Raw genomic sequence first — 15,767 nt, 5'->3', positions numbered from 1 at the left:
TCGAGACGTGTACGCTACCATCTTTAAAGTTCGCCGCTGCATAGTGCCTGTATCAGTAAACAGTTATTTTTTGTTCCATCGGTAGTACTATAACCCGTATTATGCAAATTTTACACAAAGATGATATATCTATAGACATCTAGGCCAATAAGTGTAAGTACCATCACTTTTATTACCAGGGTGAATTATGTCGTAGAAAAGGCCATGCTATTAACTTTCTCATGCGTATACCCCAGCCCACAGACACTTTTCCAGAAAGTCAGATCTGAGAGGCTTGATTCCTCAACCCATTCATACACCATGGAATGCACATGGAAAATACACTCATTCTACAGTGCCCATGAAGGCCAACTGCAGCGAATCTTAACACGCGAGTATAAATCATTCCGTGTGAGTTGAAAGAAGTGTACTCAGATCTCTGAAAGCGCATTTGTTTCTTATGTAAACAGTTGCCTTTTGACGATTGCCTGCTGGCACGCACGTCGTGACATAAAGCTCAATGCTCACATGCTGAACATTCAAATAGTGTTATCTTTTGACGATAATGCCGTCCATGGCAGCTGTGTCTACGTCGGACTCGTGAATTCAATCAAATAAAGTGAAATATACGCGGCATGAAGGACTCCTGTGTGCAACCCGTGGCTATTTCAAGCTCCCGAGAAGCCGAAATTATCTAAATCTGTTCATCTGGGAATATGATAGAAACCTCCAATCTACCAAATAGCAATTTATGTAGATTGCCATATTGCATTTTCTGAAACTGATTATGATGATTTAAAGTGAGTTGATGTCATCTTTAATCTTCCTGAATTCCACCTGACATAAATCGTGTGTTAGTCGCAGCAGAGCATAAAAATCACAGATTACCACAAATTAGGATGACTACAGTAGGCACTACATGCCATAAGGCAGAAAGTTTTTATGAACTATCGCACATTTATCCGTAAGGAAACTGTAAACCATTCAGTTTCATAAACAAGAAAGAATGGAAATCAGGGATTTGAGAGCCCGAAAACATGTTGTCGAGGTGCACTCTTTGATGGACAGAAATCACGAATACAGGTTTCACTTATCAATAAATCTGCTATTTATGTCTAATGTCCCTTGAGCTTTTTGTGATTAAATAATGTGTTTGCACGAAATCTTACCGAACCCTGAAATATATTAAAAGATAAACTCCGATTCTTCAACCTTTTAAAGATCTCACCTAAAATTAGCATAAAATCAAAGACTGTACCCAGAATATCACTGTTAGACGAACATCACTATTTAGTTAAGTTGGTAAAATAACCTTGTTTATGTTTGTCTATTCAATACAAGCCAGAGAAATTAATGTTTATAAGTGTAGTTTCAAGTCTTCAAATGATTACTGCGAAAGGAGCTTTCAGTTATAATGAGGGGGATCGGATGGACGAAGTTAGGGGCGGTCCATCATATAATACATGATTTCCCAATACCGCTATCTAAAAATGTGACCCTCCCACCCCTTTTCCAATTTGTAAAACATGACCGTCTCCTGTTCCAATTGGAAAGCTTTAAATGTATGTATGATCTTACCGAAAGCGCTCGCCCATGTATAGCTTATGTTCACACCTCTTTGTTTGTGCTCTGTCATTTGGTTATTCTTTCAAATTTGACCTTGTCTTTCATATTTGCGACATACTTGGTCTTGCATCTACCAAAGAGATGCTACTCTTGAAATTGACCCATATGGAGCAAACACTACCTGTTTATATCACCTGCAGTTAGGCCGAACAAAAAATTTGTGCTGTTCCGATAACCCGACCTACAGTATTTTTTACCTGCCGATCCTACACTTTTTAAAGCTACGTAAATACGGAAGTAAAAAAAAAGAAAGAAAAACCCGTAAAATCACGCGTTCGTTACTTGGCATTTGATTTTATGCTTGAACGAAGATGTCTTTAATGTTTTTTCCCTTTTATATGTGTTATCTATTTTTCGGGAAATGTGGCCAGTGTTTGACCGCCCTTAACCCCTAAAAAATGCATATTTAAAAATAAATATGCATTTTCAAAAAAATTCCTGCCGACTTACCTACCCTATTTTTAAAAATCATACTATCGCAACAGCACAATTTATTTATTTTTGGCTTACCATATTTTTGGATGAAATTCCAATATCATATTTGTCGTACACGTACATACTTCTAATCGGACTACTCGAGTCAAGTACATTCATATCGATTATCAAACACACACAAATACAATGATGTAGCTAGTATTGGAAAAATTATTAAGTTTATCTATGTGAACTGGATTTTTGGGGTAAAAGTTCAACATCACGTTTGTGGAAAAAAATTATGTGTGGTTCTAATCTCCCTTCTCTAGTCAAATACAATATTCATCAAGCATATAAGCGTATACAGAGTTTTCTATTGGATGAAAATGCCAAACAGACGCATATGAATAGTCAAATATAATTTTAGGTAAAATTCAATATATATCATTTGTTGAACCCACTCGGATGCATTTTTAACTGCCCTACTCTAGTCAAGTAAATTCATATAAATTTTCAAACATACAAATACATAGATTTAGCGAGTTTTGTAGAGTGAAATTGATTTTTTCGAATGACTGTTGCACACACATGCACTTTAAATCATCGCTCACCAGTCAAGTACATTTACAAGGCCTAACGTCATATGTGTGCGTATAGATTTTATTAGCTCATAGGGTTATTGTGAAAAGTTTTAAAATCTGTAAACCTCATATTGAAAATTTGTATTCATTATAAAACTGGCAAATTTTACATGAGACACTCCAAAGGCTAAGCGTTTAATATGTGTCCCTCCCAAATGATGGGTTAATAAAAACCCTCCCAAATTCCTCCGACCCAACTCCTCTCATAATATCTGTAAGCTCCCTAAAACATGCTATTCGATAGATATTATGCTTTACCAAGTTTAACGAACTCGGCACGTTGGCGACTGATGAACTTTAGAGGAAAGGGTCAATGGCAATATACTGTACGTAAGCATGACACAATCGTGAGTGAAATCGAGACTACAAATGGCACATTCCATAAAAATTACAACCTCACATAAAATTATGATATACAGCTTGACCTGTGGGGGTATTGAACGAGTTTTGAAACCGTGATTAGATCTTCGAGATAATTGTATTTTCCGTAAAACCTCGGCGAGGTCGGAGTACATTCATTTTTATGATCTATATGTTGCGTTGAACACCCACTCGGAGACTTTTAATCTTCGCTGTTCGACCCATGTCACGGACATCCGGTCGCCTCATCAGTGCACACGGAAGTCGCACACTGCAATATGCTACGTCTAGTGCAGCAGCGACCGGTCCGGTGCTTCTGTTCTTCCCACGATACGGACGAAAAACTGGTCATATACACTCAAATTAAAGCCATTGACTCTCAAGACTAATCATGAGTGTACTTCTCTATTCGAAAAAGGTATAGGCTCTTGGCAGTCCTAATTCTTACTATTTTAGCAACATTGAGTCAGACATACATTACAGCGGAAATGGTAAGTTTTGCCAAAACAATTCCCCTTTCCCCATGTAGTTAAAAAATAATGTATCACAATCATTAAATCAAAAATCAACTGACAAGCGTCCGTTGGAAAAAAAATACAGACATATCGGTGATAATTTTGAGAAATCTCGCTGCTTTCTTATCAAGACAGTTGCCCCTCTATTCATTCATTCATTCATTCATTCATTCATTCAGTAGATTTTAAGTTGTTACGATTGAGGTAGAATGTGCGTCAGAGACTTCACGAACTTTTATACAAACACTTAATTGGTCTACCAGGGGGTGGGTGGTGGTGACTCATTTGGAATAACTTAAGTTTCTGGTCTATTTTTGCAAAAATCGAAAATGTAACATTGAATTTCAGTTGTCGGAAGAGTATTTGGTAGTTTGTTTCTCCAGTGCCAAAGTTTGTACTGTGACCCCTTATTTTTATTTTTCACTCCGAATGGTGATTATTGGAAATTTCCTTAGGGAAAGTTTTAGCAAATTTCAAGTTTAAGTATCTCAATTTCGAGGCGTGTACTACCCACCGGAACCCTAAGATGTAAAAGGTCGCGAATATTGAATCTGACTCAATATTGACTCAATCTGATCATTACAAATGTGTTTTTGAAGAAAAGCATACAGACTTTTGTCCAGCTTCTAGTCTCTCGAATATGTCTAAGCTATGGTCTCGCTCACATGACTAAAGATTGGTTTTTAATCTGTTAATGGTATCGATGAATGATAATGAATGGCTCTGAAATCTTAAAATGACACTATGTATTATTTCAACCCACTAAAAAAACTCTAGAAATGGCTTCTAAAAACTAAATAACATACGTGAATTGTTACACATCTTAAATTACATGGATTCTTAATGTTAAATTCCTAGAAAACATATTTCAAAACTGCTTCCTTCATTTATCATCGTACCACTTAAAGATTGTCGCGTTGTTGCAAAAAGTAGCCAGACCACAATCACTCAACATCATCAATTTCAAGGTCAAGCGTTTAAAGTGTAGGTTAAAAGATGTCACGCCATTGATGACAGTTAAAGATTTCTTGAATTATCAAAAGCTGGACAAAAGTCTGTATGCTTTTCTTCAAAAACACATTTGTAATGATCAGATGAGTCAATATTGAGTCAGATTCAACATAGCGACCAGCCGATGATACGCTCGTACAAACCTAATGGCATTTGCCAGTGACAATAGATCGTCGTCAAAGACGGAGTGCATATTTAAACACTGCTTAAGTGAATTGAAATTTTTCGAATGCATTCACACGTCAACACCGCAGTCAGCATCGTAAATTTTTATATGTACTTACACAGGCGCCAGTGAAAAAGTCGAAACGGGATATGCAAGCTGAAGTGTAGAGTTCTGTTTTGTTACATCGTGTTACACTTTGTATGTTGATCCTTAAATGGGGTTCTCGTACTGAAATGTCACGAGAAACATTGCATTTTCACTTTTATTTCTACGGATGCTCTCCGAAGCCATAATTTACGCGCTTTTGTTCTGCTAATGCATCGCTTGTTGTACAGATATCACTGAGCTATCCGCATTTTCATTTCCATCGACCGAAGGCAAGATCACAAAACGGGAACGTTCAGAGCTGACCCTTTATGACTAAACCATCACCAAGTCTTTAATAGCTGCGAAAACAAAATTTAACGGCTGATTTCTGCGAAATTCGTCCTTTTTATAGTGACATTTTAGGCTTCTTTGCAATGGCTTAAGGCTCAATTATGTTGCCTTGCTATCTGATAAGGAAGCCAATATAAGTAAACGAACTGCTCAGACCGGGCACAAGCTGTAACGAATATTAAAAATTTCAAGCTTTTTCATTTGATTTCACCGTAATTTTCACTGTATGAGGCACACTCTCTCCACTCTCGCCTGCAACATACGTACCTTTGTAAAGGATAAATACAGAATACCAAGAAGTCTTTCAAAACTAGATGTTTTACCTAGTTCTTTCCTGGCATCTACATAATGGATGTTTCTTTCCTGTCTTTAAATATAGCAACCGTTATTTAATACTTTTACTCACGATTTACAAAGGTACATATTTTTTTCTTCTAAACTGTGTGGGCTATCCATCGTCGCCCCTGAGGCTAAAATGTATAGACCGTGCAATAGTTGGAGGGATATGGTGTCATATCATTGCAATTTGCAAACTTAAAGCAGTTTTTGCAAAGCAGTTTTCGGATCACAGATTGTGATGCGAGATATATTTGTATGTATAACACTCAGAACATTTGTGTATAAGCGCATGCCCTTAGAGAATTTTAAATTTGTGATAATTTCTTTTTCTAATCTCCTTGTTTCCTCAGTGTGGTTTCATCTTGATTTATCGTCTCCCAGTCCAAAATAGGAAAATGTGGTACTATAACGCATTGGTAGACCTACTATGTTGGAAGGGAGGTTACTTGCCGACCTTACACATAGCTTCCTTCTCACTTCACTCTCTCCTAAAATAGGAGAGACCATCATCACTACGTCAGCAGGTTGAATGTACCTTACAACAATCGATTACCAACTTTCCTCGAGTGTAATATATATTATAGCCCAAACATGGGACCATGTGCCCGAGGGCAGGAGACCATTTGCCCGACGTAAGGAGGGCAAATTGTCTCCTGCCCCGAGGGTACATAGTCCCTTGTTTGAGCTATAATGTTTTATTACATCCCTCTCTTACACAGTTTTCACTAAAAATGTTTAGGTTTTTTGGAGAATGATAATCAAATGCTTTATTTCCATCTTAGCCGAAAATCCGTTAAAATGGAACGATTTTCATCATTGAATGGCGCAATGATACATTAAAATATTGTTACGCGGTTTATCAATTTTTTTTCTGCAAAATTTTCCAAAACCGGATTTCCCGTGCGAAACATGAAATTTCAACATTTTTACATCAAAAAGTTGTCAAGTTGAAATAAGTTCCGGTTCACTTTCAGTCCAATGATGACTGTGCGGCCCTCGACGAATACTTTGCATGATGACAAGAATACCGAGAGTGCTTTTGCTTACCTCAAAAATTTATTTAAATGATATCAAAAGCTTCTGTTGTTATCCCTTTAAGTTACCACGGTGGAAGACTTTCACTGCAGCTAAGCTTGGCCTCAGAATTCTTCTTTCATAATATGTGAGCACCATTTTTGTTCGCTCGTGGGCCAAACTGACTGCAACATGCATGTTTTCCTTTCTTCGACGTCGACTGATAACTCCGAATAAATAATCTGCTCATCGTTGTTAAATTCTTGCACTCATAGATCGAACACACTTTTGCTGGAAGCACGCCCTTACTCGTCGTTGACATCTTTCTAGGCTTTATGCTAATCCCTCATAATGCATACCAGAGGAACGATCAGCGTTCAGTGACCCTAGATATGACCAAATATGGTATTTGCACTATGCAGAACGACCTACCTGGTGAAGGTTGTCTTTCGCGCCTCTCGATATGATTACAATCGCAGACATTTTATAAAATGACGAAGCCTCGCCTTATAGCACATCTCACGCATGGCCTGTTCTCACGCATAGATAGTTACTCTGAAAGTCCGTCTTTTGTAGAGACAGTAATGGTTGGTAATATTTCAAAGAGGCTTTAGCTAATCTTCCTGCATTATCGCTCACAATATGATCGATAATTGCTCAAAAATGGAATAAAGGTACATAAGTACCCTTCATGAGAAGGGTTTAGATGACATGATCAAGGGTTAATACTTGGAGCACGTTGAGTTGTTTAAGGATGAATGTCACCAATCCTTTTGCCATGATAATAATGGTGATGCCGATTATGATGATGGTGGAGAAAATGATCTTTTTCTCTGTTATTCATCTGCAATATCATGAAATTAAATTGATAGCTAATGAATAACATGATGTTATTAGACTTTACAGAAGCCCCAATCAGTATTAATGGAGTAGTATTAGTGTGTCATTACGTGTGGATATGGACTTACTTATGAGCATTCACAAAGATTAAATGTTTTTGCCATGATTAAAAATTATGGAGTTTAGCTTGGCTGGATATTACAGTTGAGACTTGTTGCCATTGAACAAGATTTCCACTTTCTTTCTGGTCTGCATCCATCATTTGGTAAGTTCTACCGCAGATATTGCCTTTTCCACTGCGAGCTTTCTCTGTACCCGGATTCTCCACCATGTATTACAGGTCAGTGTCTTTCATTGGGGAACTGTCAGCGATAGGTCGTCGAGATACATAAACAGAGTATTGGCTCTCAGTCTTAAAAGATGACACCACTTTATTCATGTCTTGAAGTTACATACTTTAATTGGCAAGAGACAGGGTGCAAGACATACTGTCGAAATCTTGGTTTTTAAGTAATACCTAAGAGGCATGGCTTCAATCGTGCAATAGATGTAAGTTAAAGATAAAAGAATTCATCCAATCTTAAACACCAATACAACTATCGAAATAATCATGAAAGGTATAATTAACATAACAATTAATATTCATAACTGACATATTACAAAACCACCACTATAAATAAATGTTCATTTTCATTCCTAAAGTGTGAATCAAAACACATTCAGTTACTAAAATTAAGCCTCCTATCAAACATGCCGGTAAAACAAACTAGCTGTCTTTGCGCTTTTTATGCAATCAACTTATGATTGAAATCTTGATTTTTTTTAATAATTATATCGCACTTGCTGTTATAGCGTTGACCGCTAGGTTTATGAACCTTCATGTAAGATATTGGAAGAGACGCTGACGATTGAGCTACCTCCGTATCACGGAAAATTGATTCATCTTTAAAAATGTGAAGAGAATTGCAGTGTTATGATGCGCTTACTATAGGGGTGGGCGATCATGAAAATTCGACGCACGCAAACAGAAAAACAGAAATTATTATATGCGAAACTCTAAATTGCGAAACTCTCTACGACAAAATTAAGTTCGTAAAATCTGAGGTAATTATGATATTCGTGAGTAACTGATCAGACTTTGCCTCGCATTATATTCTGACTTCTTACGTGGTTAGGTTATTAACATGATCCAAGAACACAATTACATCCTTTTATTTTGGCGGTACAACAGTTCCCCCCACCCATCACCACCAACACCAGTCTGGAAATAAGCCACTGATCTCTTTGTGACAGAGCTTGATATGGATAAACAAGAATTAACATCTTAATCAATTTTGTGCATGCCATTTACATGTCATTTTACCTCTTAAATTACAACATTTTCACGCGATCCATGCTGTTGCCATGCTGTTGGTATAAATTATCGCAAAAATGGAGGCCGCGTTACCTTCACCAGACTTCAAACTTTGAATTTTTTAAAGTTTTGTATATAGTGCACATACATGTAACAAGTAAAAGGGGTGACGACATTGCTGCATTGTAATCACCCAACAAAGGATGTGAAAAGAAAAAGGAAATGAGTGAGTCCAGAGTTTTCTCCGTTTCGAAGTTGACATTTTACTTAGCATAACAAAGAACATTTCATTCCATTTTTAAAACCATGACTCACAAATTTATCCAAGTTTACCAAGTTGTTCACTTCTTGATGATGAGAAAATGGAATGAAAAATTCCGAGACAATCCGAATCACGTCCATCTTTTTTCTTGCATTTGGGGTAATTAACATCTCAAATAATGGGCTTTCAAGACCGGTGATGGAGGGGCAGTGGAGGCACGCAATCTTCACATTTCAATTTCTAATGTATAAAATATTTAAAATTTTGAAAATGAGTCACACCGGTAACGCAGTAGAGAATTCAGTAAATGTAGTTGGTTGTTGCAATGCTCGATCAAAATTATAGGTTCAAGCCGGTAAAAATCCCACGATGGATGGTCAGACCTCTATTAGTGAAATCATACCAGCAAGAGAGGCATATCAAACAACCCACATAAGTTGCTTGATGATAATAATTTGATGCAATACTTAAATAAAGTAGGCAGCTTGAATGGAAGTATCTATTGTATACAAGTGTCCGTTTTTCATATCCCTTCAGGCTGGGTACATGTAAATTGCGCTTATGACAACGCCTCCTAATTTCTCTTCGAACCATCACAATTCCTTTTACCAGAGAATTATTTGTAACGCCGGGTTGTCAAATTAATAAAATGCAAAATTATCTGTGTGTGTTTCCCACAACCACCCTGGAAGAAAATCGCAGGCTACGGTTAAATCGACAAGCCTTCCAAACAGGCAGGTGAATTATTCTATCAGGCTGAGAAAAGGACAGGCTCTCATTTGCAGGTTGCGTGCAAATGTAACAGACTGAAGCAAATATCCAGATAATTGTACGTTTTGCCTATTTCTTTTTATGAATGGTGCTCTTCAATTATATCGTTCTTCTACATCATTAAAAGTATCCTGATACAGTCGTTTTTGGATGTCTCACAGGTGTTGACAAAATCTCCGGGTACACCTTACGTTGTCACTGCAAAGATCATTCACTCTTTGTCCTTTGGGAATGAAAGAGTTCTTGCAGATGGCAAACATATCGGTTTACAGAGTCATGTATATCTTTCAATAATTACATTCGATCTAAGTATACAAGCGAAGTATACATGTAATGAAAATAGATGGCCTGAAATTTGACATTATTGAGTTTCTGTAACATATAGGCGAGATATCGTGTTATGATATTAATCTGGATTGTTGAAACTCAACTTTGAAATATACGCGTAAGGCACATGTTAAGCGTATTTACATGTTGCCATGACATCGAATACAGCATGGGCTTACCGAAATGTTTGTTCCGTCATTTGGTGGGATTTACTGAATTTCGTTTCAGAAAATGGGATGTTTTGAAACCTTGACTCGTCTATTGTCAAAAGTCGGATCCTTTCAGATATGTAAAGCCCAGATTTTTCTTAACTTAATCCATCTTCAGGGACGGGCTAAGATTTCCTGTCAGTTTTCTGTTGCAAATAAGTTCGACTGGATCTTCAGTCGCAGAGAAATTTTGATAACATATTTGATACATTTTGTAGCTAGTTTGGATCGCGTTATAATTTGCACAGCACGTTTTAATAAGCCCTTTACAATGGTTTGACTGGTAGCCGTTTCTATTTGCTGGAATTTTCGTATTTCAGTATTATTTTGTATAAAATTCTTGTTTTATGTATAGATTTGTCTTTTTCCCCGTATACGCTTTTGTCCTACAGACTGCCGGTCTGGGATAGAATGCGGGCAATTAATAGTTCATACATTTTTCAGTTTTGAATCGCTTGTTATCGACTCATTCATAATTGTGCAGGAGAAACACAAACAGGATGCAAGTTTCTTTATGGTTTAAAATAGCCGAAGGTAATGGAACATTTGACATAGGGGAGACTCCATTGGGAACAAAGAACAGAATCGTTTACCGCAGAGGTTTTTTTTTTCACAACTGCATACATCATGCACTGTTCAGCTGTTTGACCATCGATCGTTTAAAGAAACGACACCTTTCACTGTTGGAAGACGCTTATATGATAAAGTCTGAAAGTTAAATACCAAATGATAAGTTGTTTCTTTTTATTAGACAATTGGTTATGGATAAAAAGATTTTTTCACAAAATCTGAGAAAATTGGCCCTAAAAATGTATTTATGCAAATTTGACCATTAATTGAACAGATGTGGCTGAAGTAATCCTTTGGCACCTTGAAAGCCTAGAGAGCTATCAGAAAAATGATTTCTGAGAGGAAGACATTCTGCGCAAAAATGAGAGGAAAAAAAAAACAAATACGCAAATTTCATCATCTGTTCAAATATCTAACTAAGGTCATCAATAATAAGATATGGCCATGAATGAACTCATATCAAATCCAGGAAAAAACGTTGTCAATATATCTAAATATATCTAAAGTCGGTAAAATATGCTAGTAAAACAAGCCTCGCAACTAAACTCCTTTCATTTCTTTATTATACTCGGTAAGTATAGCTGTACACAAAATTTAGATGAATCTGCTAAGGAGTTCTTGAGAAATTATGTTCACAGACAGATAGAGGTACTGGCAGACAGTGATACAACATCAGTTCCCGTATGTTCATATGAGAGCTAAGAGTCGGTCGTTTTGAACAGTTGTATCTCTGTTCTTTGACGTGTATTCCTGTGATCGAATATCTCGTTTTCGGCTACGTTCATTTTAATGCAGCTTATCAGTGTTTTATGATTTTCTTTAACCTGTTAACCCCAATTCCCTGTAAACAGGTCCACACTCACCATTGATAACAATGGGTTTGGGAGAAAGCATGGTGCTGAGAGGGTTAAAGGTGGTTATTGGTGGTTGGTCGAGCACAGAATGTTCCTAGCAGGCAATGTCATCGGTATTCTCATCACAAAGACCAAGTCGAATGACAAACTCACAGAGATGTTATCGGAAGGTAATCTTTATTGCCCTGATTTCGACCCCGTCATCCTCCATTCGATATCAGCGAAACCTTACGATAGTCGTGCCGGATAGACTTCAAATTATGAAGCGACGGCGGAAAGAAAGCCCCCTCCCGCGTAAACGAGGTTGCTATTGACAACAAGATATTTAAGTCTGCGTAAATGGATTAATTACAAAATGTAGCATACTGTTCTGATGTTTAATACCGCGCGGCGGTGAAAAATCGTGTAAGTTTGTCATTCATAGTTTATGATTCTTGGGGCTTTCACACCTACGAACTGATGGAAGACATGCCACTGGGGAACGTGCGGATCCGTATGAGAATGTAGCATGTCTCACTTTGCCTTAAGAGGTTTGGTTAATCGTAGAAGACATGACATTTATAACGGATCAGCTCTGCCCTCACGGGTTCAACACTGCATCTTACGCGGCTGTTGGGCTGAATTTCTAATCCGCATCGCTATGCACGGGTGTTACTCAGATAAAAATAAAATATATATATGTTTCCGTTTATACATAATAAAACCTGCCTTCAGGAAACAGAGTAGGTCGGTCGGAAACTTTGTCATTATTTTCAATTTAGTGTGATCCGTCAGCTAAATTTAGCAAAATTATGCGTGTTTTTTATAAAAATGTGTCGGGGGGGGGGGGGGCTAAAACAGGGTTGGCCAGGGTACCAGAAACACATATTTTTCATTTCGGCTAATAGTTTAACGTGCTGGAGGCGACCGGTAGAATCCCCAACTATCGGTCAGCGGTCTTTGATGCATGAATAGCGTGGCTTGCTGGAAAACAGTTGTGGTCCCAATGGTTTCCGCGCTATCAGAGCTGCTACTTGCTAACAGGCTGAATACGACAATACCCACGGTAGCGTTTATTTCGCAGTCGTTCGAAAAAGCATATTTCAAGGTACTGGCCTGGTAATATTACTTTAAAGATAATGAATCAGGCATGCTTTGTTGAACCGGTACACCTCCCAAAGGATTTAACATATTTTCTTTCAAACAGTCGTGTCTTCTGCAAATTGATATGCTGGAGAAATATTATTTTCTCTTGTCCTGTCGTGTGCGAGAACCGTAGACGTCAGTAACGAGTCTTGCAGTATTTGATAGATGTCATGCGTAGAAAAATGGAAAGGTTTTCCCTCTGTGAAATCAATGAATTAGATTTACATACATCGAACAAATTCTAACCACGTTCTCATAAAAGTCAGCAACAATGAAATAGCTCTATGTATACCGTCGTGAACGAATGTGCACTCGTGATCCTCGGCGTACGGTTACCAACGCTACGCCGCACGAGGTTAAACGGAGCTAATCGGCCTCCCGTTCTGCTGACGGTTGACGGAGGGACAGTCAGTTCACGTCTGGAGTTTGTGAATCGAACGACTGAATTCGTCCACATGTTGTAAAACCGGACGACGAAACAGACACCGACGCAGTGAACAAAATATGTCCCACTGCCGTAAATGGATACCACTGTCAGTAATATATCTGTGATGGGCCATGTCTATTCAGATACGCGCACGATTTACGTGTAAGTATGCATTTTGCAATGTACAATACATCGCTGGACACCTCTGATCGACGCGCTCTCATACACACAATTTGATACAGCTCTGTCGATTTCGCATTAAGGTCACTATACGTGTACGGTATTTAATGTCAAATGTAGCTGGCTATCTATTCATGGTAACTATGGAAGTATTTGAAAGCAAAATGAAAAAAAAATGTATATAAGATTATTTTACTCACCGCTGGCTGAACATTTGGGTCGCTCCAAGCTGTTACTGGCTATAATACAGAATTCTCTACTGACAGCAATGGTTAATATGTACGTGACTCCCACATTATACTTTAAATGCGCTGGAAAGGAGGTCTATAGACAGACCGATATTATTTAAATGTAAGGTTATGTCGCTGAATTTAAACGGATCTTCCCCCAGGAGCCGTGAAGTCGGTCTTTGCGTATTTCCAAAGACTGCGGGGCTATTTTTCCGCCCAAATAAATACGCGTGTATGATCCATCCGAACGCCGCTTTCTCAGGGTTCCGGAGCCTCGAGTCGCTTTTACCCAATCTACTGAGCATGCGTAAACAAAATTGAATTTCGACGTCGTTGGAAAGTGGAGCGATGTAATGCAAATACAAACATCCTTGGCTCATCCCGTGCAGAAGGGTAAAGTTAAATGACCTTCAGTCCTCAGAGGGTTTGTAATTGGGCGAAACAGGATGGTTGATTGCTGTGGCGATCAGAAGAGCAGTATAGACCTGATCCTGTCCTGTGGCACTGTCTGCCGAGCGAGAAAAAAATAAATGTAAAAATTAACCATGAAGGACCAAAATTGAGAAAATGATAAAAAATTCTAGAAGATCGACGAAGCTAAACGGTAGATTGTCAAATCTATAGATCGCTAAAGATTGACGACAGAATACGATATCTGTGATATCCCTGTTGGAAAACACAATTATTGTATAACCAAAGGCAAAGACCATATAAATATACGACAATCGTAAAGAATTGACAAACATGTGAGCAACATCAATGTTTCAAGGTTTAAAAAAATCCGATGATTTTGATCATGCAAAAATGTGATTTTTTATTTAAAGTCTCTCTCAAATAATTTCGTTAAGTTGGTGGGTATTTCCTGTCGTGGAATTTTCCCCAAGGGGCAAATTGACTCGGTTAGATTTAAAATGGAAGGAAATGTAAATATTGTATTTTGCGATCGATAATCATAGTTGATATCCGCAATAGTCCATTTCCAAGCAATGCTCTTCATGAAAATTACATTTTTTGCGACATTTAACTCGAGCTTTAATTTTTTATCTAAAATTAAAACATATTTTGGTACTTTATTTTACCATATGCACAGTCCCTCCAGCAAAAGCAGGGACTGTGCCAAATGATATGAACTATTCGGGCGAAGCGTTAGTCATCGGCATGAAATCCGATGGAGCATGTACGGAATAATTGTGTAAGTGTACATCTACCTCATCCGCTCGGCAGAGCATCCGGCGCTAAGTGATTGGGGCCATCCTTGTTGCAATCTGAAGCTGTGTGTCTCTTTGTCCAGGATTTCCAACAAACTCTCATCCTGTCGTAACTTTACTTCCTTTTGACAATTTTGCTTGACATGAAGAGAGCTTGGGTCAAAGTAAGGATAATGTCGTGTTTCCCGCATATACCATGGCTCCGAAAAGTAGGGTATTAAGACAATTGGGAACTTTTATGGTTTCACCTGCAGATTAATTTTCTTCGGTTATCCAAAGCATGGGGAAAACAATAGATACACGCGGTTTTAATTGCAAAATAAAGTTAACGTTAGGGGTGTAAATAAGGTTGACCAAATTGTAAGTGGAAACGTGTTCGTGTAGCTTTGCCTATCATGGCGGAATATGGCCAAAGAAATATCTCTCTTGTTAATGAAACTAGAAACAAAATTTACGAGCAGAGTGTGTTCACCCTTGAGCGGATTATCAAATGCCGAAGACTGAATTTTTGTGGCATTTCAACATAATTCAATAAGGAAAGCAGGATCAAATGGTGAAAGTGCCAGCAGAAGATTCAGTTACTGTCGTTCTGGCGGGAACTTTTTCATGGATCAAGGGGACCACACAATGTAACGTTCAATATCGTGCTTCTTGTGCGAAACATACGAAGAGGTGCATCGCAAAATAAAATAGGGGTAGCACCCCTGAGACCTTAGATGGGTTGGATAAAGTAACGCAAGCGACAACGAAAACAGTCAATTTCCTTCGAATTTTAGAATAAAAAAGTAAACAACAAGGCTATAACTTGAAGCAAATAAGGCAATCTTCAATTAAGCAGCAAAAGTTTCATTTTAATGCTTTTAGGTGTCAACATTTGGCATGTACGCTAAGGCTTCTCAAAAGGAAA

General features: G+C 38.0%; 1 protein-coding gene across 1 annotated transcript in view; it reads right to left on the bottom strand.

Annotated features, from left to right (window-relative positions):
• The window catches only part of LOC139145409 (protein-tyrosine sulfotransferase 1-like), a 40,099-nt gene extending 26,135 nt beyond the window's left edge, over window positions 1-13,964 (bottom strand). Inside the window, exon 1 of the mRNA XM_070716556.1 lies at window positions 13,623-13,964. The gene's annotated coding sequence lies outside the window, so the exon portion shown is untranslated. The remainder of the gene's footprint in view (window positions 1-13,622) is intronic.
• Between the last annotated feature and the right edge of the window lie 1,803 nt (window positions 13,965-15,767).

This window comes from Ptychodera flava, chromosome 12, assembly GCF_041260155.1.
Source record: "Ptychodera flava strain L36383 chromosome 12, AS_Pfla_20210202, whole genome shotgun sequence".
NCBI classification, from domain to species: Eukaryota; Metazoa; Hemichordata; class Enteropneusta; family Ptychoderidae; genus Ptychodera; species Ptychodera flava.
The sequence above is the reverse complement of the archived record's forward strand: the minus strand, read 5'-3'. Positions and strand labels throughout refer to the sequence as shown.